The sequence below is a fragment of the Leptonychotes weddellii genome, chromosome 2 (genome assembly GCF_054177405.1).
Source record: "Leptonychotes weddellii isolate Sample4059 chromosome 2, ASM5417740v2, whole genome shotgun sequence".
Taxonomy (NCBI): Eukaryota; Metazoa; Chordata; class Mammalia; order Carnivora; family Phocidae; genus Leptonychotes; species Leptonychotes weddellii.
Genome location: NC_138370.1, coordinates 455,120 through 467,586, shown reverse-complemented (window position 1 = coordinate 467,586; position 12,467 = coordinate 455,120).

Here is a 12,467-nt window from a genome sequence, read left to right as displayed (position 1 = left end):
TAAAGTCAGAGAGTCCCTAGGAGAATATATAATCCAAAATACTCACTTTATAGAGAAAAAGGGCGAGACCGAGAGGGGAAGGGGCGTACCCCAGGACTGCCGGCTTCAGGGGCAGGATCCGAATGCAGCCCCGACCTGGGCCCCCACCTCCCTGCTGCTGTGACAGCACCTGGGTACCGGCCCAGGGAAGCGCGTGTCCATCACTGTCCTCCGCTCGTCCACGTCACTTCCCACAGAGGTGGGACCCTGTTGTGCAGGAGAAGGGGCTCACAGGGAGAACTGTGGTTCCTCCTTCGTGCTCAAAGAGTAACTAAGTGGAGGTTTCAGAATCAGCGGTCGCTCTAACAAGAAGAGGCCCAGGCCAGCACAGAATGAGTAACGTGGAAGTAGGTTCAAATTCTACCTGCTTCACTTACTTCCTGCAAGATCCAGGACAATGATTGGATTTCTGTGAGCCTCTATGTCCTGCTTTGTAAATAGAGATGATGACCTCACATGACCAAGGATTAAATGAGAACATGTACCAGGCAGAATACATTCTGAGCAATCTGCACATGTTAAATACAATTTCTCACTCAAACGTCAAGCCAAGGCTGTTAAGTGCATTTTACCTTGTAGGTTAAGAACTTGAGCCTTAGGTAGCAGGACAACTTCCCCAGGCCCCAACAGTTTCTAGCAGAAACGTAACCAAGGCGGGTGGGCCCCCGACCAGAAACTATACACAGTAGCTGTAACTTTGTGGAGCCCACCCCAAGCGTCTTAATGGTCTACAATCCTCAAGCACAAAGGAAAGGTTAAATGACATCTCCTTACTCAGGATAGACATGTTGACCAATGGGAAAAAACTGAGAGTCCAAAAATAAGCCATTATAAGTGATTTTCAACACGGATGCCAAGGCAGTCCTCTGGGGAAAGAAGTCTTTTCTACACATGGTGCTCACACAACTAGAAATCCACATGCAGAAAAATGAAGCTAGATCCCTACCTCACACCATTTGTAAAATTAATTCAAGAAGGATCACAGGCCTAGCGTAAAACTTTCAGAATAGAGCATGGGTGACCACAGATTCGGCAATGTTTTCTTAGATAGGAAACAAAAAGCTCAAGTGATAAAAGAGAGAAATAGGTCAGCTGGGCTTTGTCAAAATTCACAACCCCTGTGCTGCAAACATACCATCAAGAAAGTAAAAGTCAATCCACCAAATGGGAATATTCACCAGTAAGAAACTGGTATCCAGAATATATCAATCATTCTCACAACTCAATAACAAAAAGACAAAATAACTCAGTATTTTAAATGGGCAAAGAATCTGAACAGACATTTCTCCAAAGGAGACCTACAAATGTCCAGTAGGCACATGAAAAGATGCTCCACATGACAGCCATCATGGAAATGCAAATCAAAACTACAAAAAGATGCCCCTTTGCACTCATAGGATAAAAGACACAGATAATAACAAGTGCTGGCAACGATGTGTAGAAATCAGAATGCTCTTACGTTGCTGGTGGGAATGTAAAATGGTAGAAAGTGTTTCAGGGGATTCCACAATACAAGAGTTATTCTATGGCCCATCCATCACACACCCCACTCATCATCCAAGAGAACTGAAATAATCTGTTCACACACATACTGTTCAGAGCAGCGTTATCTAAAACAGCAAAAAGCTGGAAACACAATGTCCATCAGTTGATAAATGGATAAATAAAACATGGTATATCTATACAATGTAAATTTATTTGGCAATAAAGAAGTACTAATATGTCCTAAAATACAGATAAGCCTAGAAGCCCTACTAAGTGAAAGAAGCCATACCAAAGATCACATGTTGTATGATTCCTTCTATATCAAATGCCCAAAATAGTCTAAATTATGGGGACAATATGTAGGTTGGCGGTTACTGAGAGCTGGGGGAGGGGAGAGGGGGCAACCACTACTGGTCCAGAACTTCTTCTGCGGGTGATGAATGTTCTAGAATTAGAGTGGTGATGGTTGCCAACTCGGTGGATACACTAAAATCCAGTGAACTGTGTATTTGAAATGTGTGAATTTTATGGTATGTGAATTATACCTCAGTACAGCTGTTTTCAAAAAATTATATATTGCTTTAATAAAGTGGAGAAGCAGATGCAGAGCAGGTCTTTCCCATCTTGTGCACAGCACCACACCCTTGCTGTCGGACGAGGCACCAACAGAAATGGTCGGAGGAAGCCACTGCGGGTTTCGGGTGGACCCCAAAGCCGGCAGGAAAGTCAGCAAACACACGTCCCACATTCCACAGGCATCTCTGCTCATCAGGAGCTGGATGGAGGTGACACCGCATTTACATCCATAAACCTGCTTCAGGCAAGATTTTTGTAAATTTTTTTTTTTTTAAGATTTTATTTATTTATTCATGAGAGAGAGAGGCAGAGGGAGAAGCAGGCTCCCAAGGAGCCCAATGCGGGACTCGATCCCGGGACCCTGGGATCATGACCTGAGCTGAAGGCAGACACTTAACCACCTGAGCCACTCAGGCGCCCTCAGGCAAGATTTTAACGGGAGGTGGAGAGGCGGCAGCCCGCGTGGCTGTCCGTTCACGCAGAGCGCACTAACACACGCCACGCGGGACTCTGCGCGATGAGAGTGTGCACACGGCAGGTACAGAAGTGTCAAATGCCCGCACGTAAATGCATCATTACCTGGGGCCTCTCCAGTGCGGACTATTCTCTTGAGCAGAGGATGATGCAGCGATCCAGCGCTGCGTCCGCGTCACCCAGAGTCCTATGTGCGTGGCCGCTGGGAAACTGGGTGGGGGCTTAGGTCACAAATCCAAACCAAAAAAAAAACTATTTCTAGCCCAGGTGCGAAATAGAGAGTGCCCCGTGGTAAGACAGAAATTTTGATATTTTTACAGAAAACAGCAAAGCAAATGTTTTTATAATGCACAGATTCCATTGCACCCGAATTAGAGATTGTACTAAAGGCAGAACAGAAATGAAGGCAGTAGGGAGGGCCCCTGGGTGGCTCAGATGGTTAAGCGTCTGTCTTTGGCTCAGGTCATGATCCCAGGGTCCTGGGATCGAGCCCCACATCGGGCTCTCTGCTCAGCGGGAAGCCTGCTTCTCCCTCCCCCACCCCCTCTTCTTGTGTTCCCTCTCTCGCTGTCTCTGTCAAATAAATAAAATCTTAAAAAAAAAAAAAAGAGGGGGGCCCGGGTGGCTCAGTTGTTAAGAGTCTGCCTTTGGCTCAGGTCATGGTCCCAGGGTCCTGGGATTGAGCCCCGCATCGGGCTCCCTGCTAGGCGGGAAGCCTGCTTCTCCCTCTGCCTCTGCCTCTCTCTCTCTCTCTCTGACACTCATGAATAAATAAATAAAACATTTTAGAAAGCAGTAGGGAAATAAAAGTAATTAAACTCATATTATGCTTCAAAAATTATGTTTCTGTTAATAAATGCCTGACTTTATTCTATTTGCCACTAATTTACTAGTAACTGGACAGCTTTCATACTGCTGGGCTGCTTTTCATTATTTTTAATAGGAAAATCTTCAATAAGATTGAAAGCATGTTGTTGCATACGCTCATCTACTCCCTCCTTTACCAATTAAAGCCAAAAAGGGTTGACCTCCTGCCTCCCCCCACCCCGACATATGTGGAACCCAGCCCCATGACGCCTGGGGCACAGACGCAGGCCTGACAGTGGCCGTGTGGCTCTCCGCAGAATCCTGGGCGGGTGAGCTCTCTCCAGGGCCTCAGAGTGTCCCGCGCCCCGTCTTCCAACAGGTACCTGTTGAGCACCAGTCTTTCAGGTGCTGGATAGAAGACACCCTGTCCCGTGGAGCTGACATGCAGTTGAAGGAGACAAGGAACAAAACCAGCATGTTCACGTCCTTGTGGGCAGATAAGAAGAAGGAGATGGCGGTGCTGGGCCCGTAACACACGCTGTGATGCATCAAACGGTGGCGGCAGCATCAGAACAGGGGGAGGCAGGGAAGGGGGGAGGCAGTGAGCGGCCCACAGGGCTGGACTGCCCTTGGTGTAGACCCTGAAGACCTGCAGGGCTGGGCTGAGCCGGGCTGACACCGGCAGGAACACCCAGGCGAGAGACCGGCCAAGCACGCCACGCTGAGGAAGCGACATGGAAACCAGGTTGCCTGGAGCCCAGCAGGAAGAGAAGGAGGTGCCCGGGCCAGGGCACCAGTCGGTGCAACCCGACAAGCCTCGCGGGCTTGGGGACTTCGGTTCCTCCAGTGAGTGAGATGGGAAGCCACTGGGGTTCTCTTCAAAGGCATGTTTAACCTGTCACATCATTGAAGGATCCCAGGACGGCTGGGTTAACTGATGGAAGCAGAGAAGCCAGGGGACGGAGATGGCGGCAGGGACCTGGATCCATGGGAGGAGGCGAGTGGCACACGGACAGAGTTTGGAATTCGATGAAACAGGGCCGAAGCCATCAGACTCCTAAGCTGCCCTTGCTTAGCTAACCTTAGTTAACCTTAGTTAGTCAACTTTAGTTAACCTTGGTTGATTCACCTTAGTTAACCTTGGTTAGTTAGCCTTAGTTAACCGTTTGACCTTGGCTAGTTAACCATAGTTGATCCTAGTTAACCTCAGTTAGTCATGGCTAGTTAGGCGTGGTTTGTTGACTTCAGTTAGCCTTGTTAGTTAACATTAGTTAAGCACAGCTAGATGGTCAAGACAGAGAGTGGCAGCTGTGCCCCAAGCCAGTCTCCGCCCGGGGCCTCACGTCCTGTGTGGGGAATGTGCCGGGCAGAGCGGGGCTCACGCAGACACAATGGGAGAGTGGTCTCCAACGAGCGTTAAAGCTGCACAGCTGGGCCCGGCCCAACAGGGGGAAGGTGGGCAGAAGGGGAGAGCCAGGTGCTGAGGCAGAGCCCCGAGAAGGGAACCACCAGCAGGGCCACACCAGCGAAGGAGGGGAGGGGCAGGAGGGGCTGGAGCCTGGAGGGAGGGGGCAGAGGACCCCCCCGAGGGTCAGACGGCGCCGCCAACGGGAACATGCAGTGGGGACCACTGGGGATCACACTGGATCTAACAACAGGGAGACCATGGTGACCCCGCGGGGCAGGTGGTGCAGGGTTGGGATGATGCGGAAGGGCCAGGAGCCTGAGAAACAGAGAGGCGGCGGCTGGAGTGAGGGCTGCGTGGTGCAGAGAGGTCCTGGCGGACCGACTGCACGGGGGTGGGTGGGGTGCAGCACTGAACACAGATCCGACACTTCATAAGCGGAGACCTGCTGGGGCTCCGACATTTGAGACCTTGGGGCGGGGGCGGGCCGTCCGATGGCCCAGGGAAGCCAGGCTCCATGCCCCTCCCCAGCCTTGTGCAGCTGCGGGTGGGAGGGGCAGACGAGGGGCCGCGTTGGCAGGGCTGAGGCTGTGTGGATAGGACAAAGCCAGAGACGGGCAGCCTTGTCAGGGCGCGTTTGCAACATGGACACTGCCGACCCTTCGCAGTCTCAGCTATTCCTTCTCCTGGGATCACGCTAAGTGACCGGACTTCATGGTTTGTTGTGTTTCAAGTTGTAGCATTGCTGGTTCATCCCAACAAAATCATACTGAGCCTCTACTCTATACAAACTGCCAGTGGGAAAGGGACAGAGATGCACAGGACCAAGCCCAACCCTCTGAAGCTAAGACCCTACATGGAGAGAGCCCGTGAGGTATGAGACATGATAGCATAAGCAGACGACAGTTGCCCACAGGTTAGCCCTCAATCCTCCAGGCTTCCAAAAAGCAGAACAAACAGCCCAGCAGCGTCACCCCCGGCAGAGCCCCTCCGGCTGAAGTGATGGGTCCCGTCCTCCCGACAGCTCTCAGCCCCATCACAGAGACGCGCCTTGCTGTGCACGGCCTTGTTCGCGGGCTCCTGCCCGCGTGTGTCACTCCCTAGGGGCAGGAGCACGCGGGATGCAGGAGGAGCCCAGCCCTGCTCAGCACCCAAAAACCGGGACTGATTCATCCAGCATACGGGCGTGTGCGTGTCTCACGACTGGTCACGGGACGGGCTTCCGCCCTGTCCCCCACTGACACCCACCTGGACCAGCCAGGCCCTCCCTGGAGAGGAACCCCCCACCTGCTCCAGGTGGCCAAGCATCGTCCCTCGGCACCAGCCACTAGGGCTCCACTAGAGGTCACTGTCCTGAGGACCCCCTTGCATGGTGGCCGGAGACACCTTCCACTGGGGTCCCAGCAACCGCAGGTGCCCCATCGTGCGTCTGTCTGCAATGCTTCCTCCTCCCGTCAGTCAGGGAACTCTCATGCGTCTCTCAAGATCCCAGAAAGATGGCACGTCTTTGTGCTTTTCTCCAACCTTGTTGCAGAAGTTCAGGTGGCTTTCCTGTCCCGGGCAGCAGGCTCTAACACCCTGTCCACTGCCGTGACAGAGGGACACAGCACGGTCTGCAGGTGCACCTGCTGGGGTGGGGGCAGGGCGCGCCCGCCTCACCTCCAGGCCGCACATGGGGCTCACCCCCAAGCGCTGCCTGCACACCAGGTGTTCATTGCTGAATGGCCTCGTGGGTTCCTTTGCCACTGGGCTCCGCACACGAAACACCAGGCCAGGTGCACTGCTGCCCTTCGAGGGCTGGCTTTGACACGATAATAAGTGATCTGACAAGGATTCAAGGTCAGAAATTAAATCCTGTGCAGCCAAGAAGAGCCTTTCCTAAAACCTCCTAGGAACCCACCGAGATCTGGTTTTTGCAGGAGTCATGTTGCTGGTTTGCTACCGTGCGCGTCCTGACCTTGGTAGCATCGTGATGCACATGGTGGACGCTGATGTCCCCACCGGCTCTGCTCTGGGGAAATGGCAGCTGACATCCACAGCCCCCGTCGGAGGAGCGGTCAGCCCCAGATGGCGGATGGGGACAAACCACCTGTGTGGGGGATGCGCGTCTGGGAGACCCTGGATTCCCCACAGCAAGTGCGTGCAGACTCATGCTGGTCAGTCTACCCGCTCAGCCTGCCCAGAGCCCACCCTCTGTGGACACCCAGGCCACAGAGACCCTGCCTGATATGTGTGGGTCCCCATGCTTCGCAAGGCAGAGGGACGGCTCCATCTAGGGGACACACAGACACTTCAACAGCTAACTCTCGGAGGATCTGTTTTCCATCCCTAATTCCCACAGACTGCTCATTCTGAGGACGGGCGTTGACATCATCGAGATTCTCCCTTATTTGTGAGGGTCCAGCCATACCTACAGCAAGGTCTTGGGGTACCCTGCCCCTGACAAGCCGGTGCACCTGCCGCTCAGGCCACGGCTCCTGGCTCCGAGGACAAGCCAGCAGCCATGGGCAGGCCCATCTCTGTTTATCCACAGTCTTCATGAGTTCAATGGCAATGTTCTCATCAGCATCGCTGTCTGGTCCACAGCATGTGAGACATGGTACATTGAAGGGGGGACCCCTCCGCACACTGCCGGCTACAAGAAGGGATGTGAAGTGTGAGCGGGAAGCCAGAAACCTGGGCACACAAGGGCCCCATGTGTGGTGACTGGACGCACCTTCACAGCCGACGCGAGCTGTTTAAACCTCCCAGACCCCATGTCCTTAGTGAACCGGGAATAAAAGTGTGTCAGGACAGGAGCCGGTCCTGAGCTGGCCAGCCCCTGTGCAGGGACGTCCCATGTGGGGGCAGCTCCAACTGAACTCCCCACAAGCAGGTACGGGGAGCTTGGCTGCACTCCCAGCCACACGTTGCGGACCCGGAGATTAACAACAAGGTGGCTCTTGCCAGGAGGAGCTTGACCAGCTGGTGAAAGAAGCCTTTCATTCCCTAAAAAGTCAAGAAAACAAGACGTGCCTGGTGGCTCAGTTGGTTAAGCGTCTGACCCGTGGTTTCGGCTCAGGCCATGATCTCAGGGTCATGGGATCAAGCTCCACGTCAGGCTCCATGCTCAGTGGGGAGTCTGCTTGAGATTCTCTCTCCCTCTGCCCCTCCCCCCGCTCGTGCTTGCTCGCTCTCTCAAATAGATAAAATCTTAAAAATTAAAAAAAATCAAGTAAATAAGATACAAATATTGATCGTGTTACTTTCCTAAAATTGACATGATCCCAAAATTACATTTTGCATTTAAATTCTATTTTAAAGAACCGTATTCAAGGCTGAAGGATAGATTTCTCCCGAAAGGAGAGACATTAATTCTGCGCCATCCCCCCGATTCAGGGGAAATCTGACCTCTCACTATGTCCTGAGCACAAAGTAACTGAGGCAGAGGCAGTTTTACTGAGGGAAACTTCCTGCCCCTTGCGGATGGGACGCACACAAATCCTGAACGGCAGTCTCCATGGGCAGTTGGGAAAGCAAGGCCGGTCCTGGAATCCGGCGGGACGGAAAGCGGCGCTCCCTATGGGTCCACGTCTCTCCCGTCCGAGGCTGACACCCCCCCCACAGCACCTCCGAGCCTCGCTGGCCGGCGTCTGCATGTGGAGATTCCCACGGGTCTCGTCCAAGGCAAGCGCCGTGGCGAGAGCCCCACGCAGGCTGGAAGAGGCGCCTGGAAGATCGCAATTCCTCCATCCTAAGCCCACTCAGCCAGCCCAGGCCCCCCGGGGCGCAGGGCTGGGTACAACCCGCCGGGACACAGCACGTCCTGTTCCAACACAGGGGTTCATGAACCACCACACACATGGACACTACACAATACAGGCACGTCACGTTCTTACAGAACCACGGGATTTTGTGGCCGAGAAGCCGCCGACGTGGGAATGAACACACACAGCGCCCTTCCACCCGTGTGGACGCCGACCCTCCCCAGCTTGCAGGCTTCCTTCCGAGGCCCGAATTTCACATGCTCTGCAGAGCACAGAGGCAAAACAGTGGTGAAATTAAACCACAAAGCACAGAGAACTTCTAATTTCTCCAAATCAGCTAACTCAGAACAGGGTTACTTTTTGAGAATTAGTATTTATTTATTGCCCATAAAAGGCTGTTGAAGAATTATCTCATTCTGCCACTTGATTTCCAAATTGGTGTCTAACAGGGGCCCCGGGGGATGTTGCTGGAGGCGGCAGGCCGTTTCCTGTCTCTCTCCCTCAACGTGAGGGAGCGGTGCTCAGCTCACTGCTTCCTGGCCCGGCAAACCCCACCCAGAGATCCAAGGCCGTTTGTGAAGATGAGGCCCCAAAACCGAGCCCCCAGTTCTTAGATGAGAACATTATCTGGCAAAATCATCCAAAAAGTTACAACACCCACAAGAAAGGGGCTCGAGCGTCTGATGCAGGCCCCCAGCCGTGCGGCGTCCTCATGCCCGGGGGCCGGCGCTGCGTCCTCAGACAGACGGGGGGCGGCTCCAGAGTACCTGGGCCGCACACGTGAATATATCCATGCAGTGGACACAACACGCTTACGACTCACGATGATAACGGAGCCAAGCGGCCTATTCTGGGCCTACCCTGGGCCTTCCTTGTTTCTGAATCAACTCACTTGAAGAGCACATGCACTGGAAACAGGCCGCCATCCATCTGTGAACTCCACTCAGACCTGTGGTTCTCCGTCGTGGTCACCAGAGACATCAGCGTCACCAGAGAACTCATCAGAAACAGTATCCATCGCCTGGCCCTGGCGCCCCCAGACCCGTGGAATCGGAAACATGGGGTGGGGGTCAGGGAGCAGCAATCTGAGTGAGAAGCACATCAATGTTGCTCAGACCGGCGGGAAGCCTGCAGCTTGGTGGTCTGAACGGCCTCGAGCAGGGACAAAGCGCCTGGTCTGTGTGTCCCCCTTTGGCTAAACTCTCGGATAACGGCTCTTCAAGGAAGAGCTGCTCCTCACTGAGAACGGAAGCAGCTTCCGGACCTGCTGAAGCGCACTGCAGGACAAACACTTGGAGCTCGGCGTTTCCCGACCCACAGGCCAGGCAGTGGATGGTGGTGTTGCTTGCATCCCTCCACGCACCACCAGCACGAGGACGTGGACACTGCCGGCCAGGGGCACCCGCAGAAGGTCAGCACACATTCTGGTTCCCACAGACGGAAAGTATTTTTCAACAGATCATGAAGAACAAATGATCTTGTTACTCTGGAGGGCCCTGAAATCCTGAACGAGTCCCAGCACTGTTCTATTTCATGGCGTTACTCTGTTTACACGTCCTCAGCGACCTCCAGGCCCCTCCAATCCACTGCCTCCTCTCGGCCCGGGTGATCTTTCCGAAACAGAAGCCCTCCTGTGGAAGACGAGCAGTTGACGGCTCCTTACGGCACCAAGCACTGTGGTCTCCACGAGCCGCCAGGCCCAGCATCACACCCTCCCAGGAAGAGCTGCCCCAGACAGACCTGTCGGTCCCCAAACATAAGACCCTCATGCTCATCCACGTGCGTTGCCATATCATCTCCCGTCGTCCACCAAGGGGGAACGTTCCCACATGTCACTGCCCCCAACACCACGCATCAGGTGGAGCCCATCCTCCCCAGAGGCCCCAGCAGGTGCGGGGTCCTGGGGCGCTGGGCACACCCCTTCCACACACCCCCACCATCGCTGACCCATGACGGAGGGCACGTCTTCGCTTCCCTGACTGCTCTCAGAGTGTCCGGGAACCCCCGTAACAAAGGCCACGCTGTGGGTGGGCTGCAGGAGGGCAGCGTCTGAGGCTCAGGCTCGAGGCCTTCCTCCCCAGGCTCGAGGCGCACAGCCGACCGGTGTGGGCTGTGGGAGCAGGCTGCTGCGAGACCGTGTGGGCCGCAGGAACGCACGCACGCCGCCCTGCGGGGAGCTCACCGGCATTCCCTCCCGGGAGGCCGACCTCCACGGTTCACTCGGTCTGCTCCAGCACCAAAGCTACGGGGCCGCGGCCGCTCGCGCCACCACCCCTCACTCCTTCACCTGCAACCGGCGCCGCCCGCAGACGTGCCTGCCCTCGCTGCCAGAACACAGCCCCGGGCAGCCGACGGGGGCGTAACCATGTTGTGACTGTGTAACATCGCCAGCCGCAAGCGCCACACGGCGAACAGTGCTCGTCCCCTCTCTGACGCCCGGGCGGTCACTTGGTGTGGGTCCCAGACGAGCGCACAGAAGCACCCCCACTTCCGCCGCAGACCTGACCACCACAGGCAGCGTGCTCGCGCGGACAGGAGGCAGCTCGGACACGCATGGGCTGTCCGCCTACAGCACCTTCCTTTGTGGGCACCGTGAAGACCTTCAGCGCACACGGGCCTACAAGAGAAGCGGATCAGGGCATGTTCACATCAACAGAACCAAACCGTAGCCTCCAGCGTGCGCGTCAGGTGTCGGCACGTCAGGGCCCCTTGTGCCTCATCTGGCTCCGAGTCACTCACGGTGCACAGCGGCATCAGCCTTGGGCCTCTGCTCGGCACGGAGGTGAGCGTACCTGCCAGCAACTCCGGACCATGGCCGCCCCGCAGGGTACGTTCCCGTTTGCCGTACCCGCGCCGTGTGCGCCGACTCCGGGGACAGGGCCTGGCCACTGGCCAAGCACCGCCGGGCCACGGCGCCCGACAGACCGATGCCATCACCGTCCGCACAGATGGGCCACACGCAAGAAGCCCTCAGACGTGGGGACTCATCACCGAGCGCGCAGACTTGAAGCTGACGGGCCAGTGGGCTTGCTTCGGGTTAAAGATTCAGGTTTGGGAAACAGCCACAGAGTCTGACAAACGTGGCCATCGGGGAATTCATTCCTGATTGTAATGGACTATTTTAGTAAAAGGATTGGTTTTAAATGTAGTCGAGGAATCTAAGAATCATGACGATTTTTATTTTTGGTGAAATTGTTCTTCATAATAACATACTAACTGAAACATTTCTAACGTAGTCCCACCACCTCATAAAGTGCAGAGTCTGCATGCCTGACTCGGTGCTCGGTGGGCTGTTGCAATGGGTCAGCATCGGTCAGCCCACCACGAGTGACCGGCGCAAGAAGACAGCCCAGAGCTCCCGGGCGCGGCCCCCAGGCCACCTGACCAGATGTCGAGGAAACAGAAGTCCTCACTGTCTTGATTTCCTCAGACTCTTCTCCAAAGGAAACCAAGTATGTTACACGGTGAGCAAGGATAGTGTAGACGGATAGGATAATGATACATAGTATCACTTGGAAGGCAGGACTCTATGCAGGGAGGCTTCTGCTCAGAAAACACGGGAGGACCTGAGAGATCAGGAGCAGAACACAGGGGCCACCGGGGAGAATAACTTTTTCTAAATTTAAACAACAGAAACAACTTACGCTTTTCAGGACATTGTGGGGATCTGATGGCAGGTCATGCTTGGACCACGGGCCCTTTCTGGGATGTGTCTTCAGAGCCTCCCGCACCCAAGGGCTGAACTTTGTTCTGCTTGGACTTCTTTCCTCCAGGAGAAACTGGAGATGCCTCATCTAGCAGCATTACTGCCATTAATGAGTCTGGTCTAACTTAGGTCAATGAACAAAACCTTAAAGACTTACGTAACCTGTCTACAGAGCATCTTCCCTTCGGCCATTTGGATGACAGTTACCTCTAGGAACTGAAATAGCAAA